The following is a 6,529-nucleotide window of genomic DNA, read 5'->3' as shown; positions in this document are numbered from 1 at the left end:
GAAGTCAATGTTCATACCGCTGGGCTGTAAGCTGCCCAAGCGAAATATGAGGTGCTGTTCTTTCAATCCGATCCGAAACATCACCTATTTCTTTTCCCCAGCGATGCCGCCTGACCCGCTGAGTTACTCCAGCTTTTTGTGTCTACCTCTGTGTCCTATATCTCTCTATTGTCTCTCTTTCTTTCCCCCTCTCTCCTTTCACACAAAGGGTGGTGGGTGTTTGGAACGAGTTGCCAGATGAAGTAGTTGAAGCAGTTTACTATCACAACATTTAAAAGACATTTGGACAGGTACATGGATAGGAAAAGTTTAGAAGGATATGGCCCAACCAGGCACTTTCCCCTGCAACCGCAGGAAATGCAACACCTGTCCCTTTAACTCCCCCCTTGACTCCATCCAAGGACCCAAACAGTCTTTCCAGGTGAGGCAGAGGTTCACCTGCACCTCCTCCAACCTCATCTATTGTATCCGCTGTTCCAGATGTCAACTCTACATCGACGAGACCAAGCGCAGGCTCGCCGATTGCGCTGTTCCAGATGTCAACTCTACATCGACGAGACCAAGCGCAGGCTCGCCGATTGTTTCCCTCAACACCTTCGCTCAGTCCGCCTTAACCAACCTGATCTCCCGGTGGCTGAGCACTTCAACTCCCCCTCCCACTCCCAGTCTGACCTTTCTGCCATGGGCCTCCTCCAGTGTCACAGTGAGGCCCACCGGAAATTGGAGAAACAGCACCTCATATTTCGCTTGGGCAGCTTGCATCCCAGCGATATGAACATTGACTTCTCTAACTTTAGATAGCTTCTCTGTCCCTCTCTTTCCCCTCCCCTTCCCAGTTCTCCCACTGTCTTCCTGTCTCCACCTATATCCTTTCTTTGTCCCGCCCCCCAGCACCCCCCCCCCCCCCCCCCCCCCCCCCCTGACATCAGTCTGAAGAAGGGTCTTGTCCCGAAACGTCACCCATTCCTTCTCTCCAGAGATGCTGCCTGACCCGTTGAGTTACTCCAGCATTTTGTGATACCTTTGTGGCCCAAACAGTGGTAGGTGGGACTGTTGGAAACGGGGCATGTTGGGCCGAAGGGCCTGTTTCCATGTTGTATGCCAATGACTCTAAATACCCTGACAGTGACACCACACTGTATCAGGCAGGCTGAGTTACAATGAGAAACTACTTTACATAAAGACATTGCTGAAGGTTTAGATTTAGATTTTGATTGTCACATGTACCGAAGCACAGCGAAACGCTTTGTTTTTGCATGCTGATCAGATAAAATAATACAATTTTTTTTTAAATCAAGTTAAACTCATGTATAATAGATACAGCGAAAGGGAAGATACAGGGTGCAGAAAACAGCTCTCAGTATTGTAGGGTATCAATTCCATAGACAAAGTCCACTGTCTGCAGTGAGATAGAGGTGAATTGGGCAGTACCCTAGCTTATGGAAGGACTGTTCAGGTGCCTGATAACAAAGGGAAAGAAGCTGTTCCTGAGAAAGGCGGTGCATTTACGATGGGTTTCATCACAGATTGTAAAATGGGTAACAGTGGTGCAATGGTGCAGCAGGTAGAGCTGCTGCCACACAGCGGCAGAGACCCAGGTTCGATCCTGACCACGGGTACTGTCTGTGTGGAGTCAGCACGTTCTCCCTGTCACCGCGTGGGTTTCCTCTGGGTGCTCCGGTTTCCCTCCCACATGCCAAAGACGAGCGGGTTTGTCGGTCAATTGGCCTCTGCAAATTGCCCCCTAGTGTGCAGGGAGTGGATGGGAAAGTGGGATAACACAGAACTAGTGAGAATCCATGGTCGGCGTGGACTCAGTGGTTTGAAGGGCCTATTTCCACGCTGTATCTTTCAATCAGTCAATCAAAATAGACACAAAAAAGCTGGAGTAACTCAGCAGGACAGGCTGCATCTGCACAGAAGGCAGTGGAGGCCAATTCACTGGACGTTTTCAAGAGAGAGTTAGATTTAACTCTTAGGGCTAAAGGAATCAAGGGATATGGGGGAAAAGCAGGAACGGGGTACTGATTTTAGATGATCAACCATGATCCTATTGAATGGCGGTGCTGGCTCGAAGGTCCGAATGGCCTCGTCCTGCACCTATTTTTCTATGTTTTTTCTATGTTTCTATCTCTGGAGAGAAGGAATGGGTGACGTTTCGGGTCGAGACCCTTCTTCAGACTTCTTCAATCAATCATGGTGTTCTCCATTTAAAGAAGCCGGATTGTTGGGTCATTTCTGTTGCTGGTTCTGGTGGAGAAGGGCAGCTTTTAAAGTAAAAATGCCTAACACTCTGATGTGCTTTGACCTACAAGGGAGGGAGGGTGGTACAAACTGCGCAGTTCTCCAGGAGAGCTGATGTTGAACCAGTGGGAGTGCCCAATCTCCATCTATGCTTTGTAGTTGAGTTTATTGTCACGCGTGCCGAGGTACAGTGAAAAGCTTTTGTTGCGTGCTAGCCAGTCAGCAGAGAGACAAAACATAATTACAATCGAGCCATTTACACTGTATAGATACATGATAAAGGGAGTAACGTTTGGTGTGAGGTAAAGCCAGAAAAGTCCGATCAAGGATAGTCCGAGGGTCACCAATGAGGTCGATACGCTGCTTCAAAAAGACTCACAACAACCTTGGTCGGCTCCAGTTAAAGCCTTGTGTTACCTGGTTAGATAGTACACCCCTGATCCTCTCAAGAGTTTTATCCAGTCCTTACAAATTAAAGTAAGCCCTGGCCCTGTTCTAAACCAGTTGGTGCTGCCTAACCCTGCCGGATCACAGCTAAAATCGAACACAATTTTCGCTACATTCACTTACTTTCACACCAATTATTTTACAAGCACTCCTACTCAGAGAAGCTGAAAATCATCTCAGGATATCTTGCCACCTAAATAACTCCAGGCGTGGACATCAAACTAAGAGGGATGACTGGAACAAAATCAGCAACAATCTGTGAGAGGAGTGTTGGAGTAGATTATACAACCATGACGTCATTCACTAAGGGATAACATAATCTCTGTAAATTTGTGCTTTCTTAATTTTGGAATAAACGTGTTTGTTTTAACATGATATCCTCTTTCACAGTTAAACTGTGGGACTGTAATACCTGTAGGTTTATACACATGGCCTCAATGTTTTCCTTTCCAGGGCTAGGTTAAGGGGTTATCTGTTTCGGTTGATACTAAAAATCTAACGTCTCTATTTGAAGAACAGACTTCCCCACTCACCACCTCCCCAAACTACCACCACCCCAGATATCCTACACAATTTTCTTCCTTCAAGCAAAAAAAATATACTTCTTGTACTTATTTAATATATGTTCGTTGAGCATAGAAGGCGGCCATTTGGCCCATCAAGTTCATTCCAGCACTCAGACCCATTTCCACTCGCCTCTCTTCCCCATTCGTTTCCCCACAACCCACTCTCCTCCACATGCCTATCCATGATCCCCCTCCCAGCCTCCAGGGGTGAGAGGGGAACTATTTAACCCACCAGACAAATGCGATGATCATGCAACACATTGCCAGCTTCCAGGTGTGTTACAGTTCAGTATTCACTAGTGGAGGAAGGAACTGCAGATGCTGGTTTACACCGAAGATAGACACAAAATGCTGGAGTAACTCAGTGGGACAGACAGCATCTCTGGAGAGAAGGAATGGGCGACGTTTCAGGTCGAGACCCTTGAAGAAGGGTCTCGACCGGAAACGCAACCCATTCCTTCTATCCAGAGATGCTGCCTGTCCCTCTGAGTTACTCCAGCATTTTGTGACCACAATGAGCAGACCTGGTTGTGAAAGGGGTTCTGCAGGCATTTCACTACCACTGAAAGGACAGTGGCGTACAGCTGATGCTTTGAATGTGGCAGGTCACGCTGCAAATGCCACCAGTGATTAATACTACAATGAGGAGAAGTAAAGATTTCATTTTGTGAGATCTTCAACGGGCAAACTACTTATTAAAATGTTGGGAGCAGTTCCACTTTGAATAAGAGGTGGTGGAAAATGTTATAACTGATGAAAAAAAAAATGGCAGGGTTTGGGCAGGTTGTTAGGGCGATTCGTTTCAGCAACTGGGAGAAGCTCAACAGATCAAACTAAACCGAAGCATCTGGGAAAGAACTGCAGATGCTGGTTTAAGTCGAAGATAGGCACAAAATGCTGGATGCAAAATTTCATCTTGGGGTACACTCTAGTCTCACGTTAGAAGCATTAAAAAAATTACAGCGCTGGAGGAAAGGCCCTTCGGCCATCGCGTCTGTGCTGGTAGAGAGAAAAGCATCCACCTCAATCACACATTGAACCCCTCAGTTGCAAAGCCTTGTGAAATAGAAAGGTGGTTGTCTTTTAAACGTGACGGGGGGTTTTCTCCACCATTACTTTCTTATGCATTGAACTAAATTTCCCGGCCTTCAGTTAAGTACAATCTGAGTGCAAATTACAGTATTATGATTATTATTATTATTCCAAACAGTCTGGGATTTTTTTGATTGCCCACGAGTTGATGCCCACCAGAGGTCGCGTGTCCACAGTCACAATTTGTGTGAAATGCCAGTTTTTTTTTTTGTGGGGGGGGGGTCTGAGAAACAATGTTAAACGAAGGAGGTGGGATTCCTGGTAGAAAATGCAACGGACGCCTTTTAAAAAAAAGACCAAGTCGCTCTGTATTAACGAGAAGGCGTTGTTTCTTTCCTGCGTTGATTTTCAACACCATTCTTGATGTATTGGGGGGAGGGAGGGGAGAGAGGAGAGGGTGAGGGGTGGGGAGAGGAGAGGGTGGGGGGGAGAGAGGAGAGGGTGGGGTGGGGTGGGGGTGGGGAGAGAGGAGAGGGTGGGGGGTGGGGAGAGAGGAGAGGGTGAGAGGAGAGGGTGGGGGGGAGAAAGGAGAGGGGGGGAGAGAGGAGAGGGTGGGGAGGAGAGGGTGGGAGGAGAGGGTGGGGGAGAGAGGAGAGGGTGGGGGAGAGAGGAGAGGATGGGGGGGAGAGGGGGGGAGAGAGGAGAGGGTGGGGGGGGAGAGGAGAGGGTGGGGGATAGAGGAGAGGGTGGGGAGGAGAGGGTGGGGGAGAGAGGAGAGGATGGGGGGAGAGGGGGGGAGAGAGGAGAGGGTGAGAGGGGGGTGGGGGAGAGAGGAGAGGGTGGGGGGGGGGTGAGAGAGGAGAGGAGGGGGTTGGGGAGAGAGGATGGGGGGGGGGGGGGGGGAGACTACAAAAGCTGGTTTGGCAAAGTGTCTTTACCCCAATCCCAGCCACTTTTCCCTTCGAACCCACTTTTTCAAGGGTGGGGAGCAGAGGCGAGGGTGTGATGTGTCAGTAGTAACTGAGCCCCGGGCATCTTGCAAGGGCAGCAGCAGCAGCAACACTTGGGGTACATGGGTCTCAGGTAACCCAATCCCCAAACTGGTCACACCGGGTACCCAGGGGAGGGGATGGTGATGGGGATGGGGATGGGGGGATGGGGATGGGGATGGGGATGGGGATGGGGATGGGGATGGGGATGGGGATGGGGATGGGGATGGGGATGGGGATGGGGAGAGGCGAATGAAGTCTCTGACCACTTACCTGCGATGGTCAACTCCAGAGAGCAAAATCGTTGCTAGAAACAGTCCGGCATGGTCGCATCTGCCAGGCAGGCGCTGGGAGAGGAGCGAGCAACAGGCGTATACCGACCTACCTGTACAATAACATCGGTCTATTGCAGCCCTCGCTCGGCTTCACACAGCTCCCCCCTGCCCTCCTCTGCACATTATTCCAGCCTGCCCCCTTTACTTTCTCCCCTCTCGCTCAGAGACCTGTATTCTCTGCAGATTTGATGCTGGAAGAATCCTTCTCCAGAAACACTCCAGTCTCACGTTAGAATCCTTCTCCCCGCGTCTTGCTGTGTGATCTGGAATGTGATCTCCTCCTCTCTCTCTCTCTCTCTCTATCTCTCTCCCTGTCTCTCTCCCTCCCTCTCCCTCTCTCTCTCCGTCTCTCCCTCCCTGTCTCTCTCTCTCTGTCTCTCTCCCTGTCTCTCTCTCTCTCTCCCTGTCTCTCCCTCCCTCTCCCTGTCTCTCTCCCTGTCTCTCCCTCCCTCTCCCTGTCTCTCTCTCTCTCTCTCTCTCTCTCTCTGTCTCTCTCCCTGTCTCTCTCCCTGTCTCTCTCTCTCTCTCTCTCTCTCTCTCTCTCTCTCTCTCTCTCTCCCTGTCTCTCTCTCTCTCTCTCTCTCTCTCTCTCTCTCTCTCTCTCTCTCCCTGTCTCTCCCTGTCTCTCTCTCTCTCTCTCTCTCTCTTCTCTCTCTCTCTCTCTCTGTCTCTCTCCCTGTCTCTCTCTCTCTCTCTCCCTCTCTCTCTATCTCTCTCTCTCTCCCTCTCTCTCTATCTCTCTCTCCCTCTCTCTCTATCTCTCTCTCCCTGTCTCTCTCTCTCCCTCTCTCTCCTGTCTCTCTCTCTCTCCCTCTCTCTCTATCTCTCTCCCTCTCTCTCCCTGTCTCTCTCTCCCTCCCTCTCTCTCCTTGGCTGATCCCAGTGTCTCTTTGCACAAACAGACCAGACCGCCTGT

The 6,529-nt window shown here is 50.1% G+C and overlaps 1 protein-coding gene across 1 annotated transcript in view; it reads right to left on the bottom strand.

Annotated features, from left to right (window-relative positions):
* Positions 1–6,078, bottom strand: part of lrrc3ca (leucine rich repeat containing 3Ca) — a 53,690-nt gene extending 47,612 nt beyond the window's left edge. The window contains exon 1 of the mRNA XM_078424683.1: positions 5,552–6,078. The gene's annotated coding sequence lies outside the window, so the exon portion shown is untranslated. The remainder of the gene's footprint in view (positions 1–5,551) is intronic.
* Between the last annotated feature and the right edge of the window lie 451 nt (positions 6,079–6,529).

Source organism: Rhinoraja longicauda, chromosome 29 (assembly GCF_053455715.1).
Source record: "Rhinoraja longicauda isolate Sanriku21f chromosome 29, sRhiLon1.1, whole genome shotgun sequence".
Lineage (NCBI taxonomy): Eukaryota > Metazoa > Chordata > Chondrichthyes > Rajiformes > Arhynchobatidae > Rhinoraja > Rhinoraja longicauda.
Note: the sequence above shows the minus strand (reverse complement) of the source record. Positions and strands in the feature narration are given on the sequence as shown.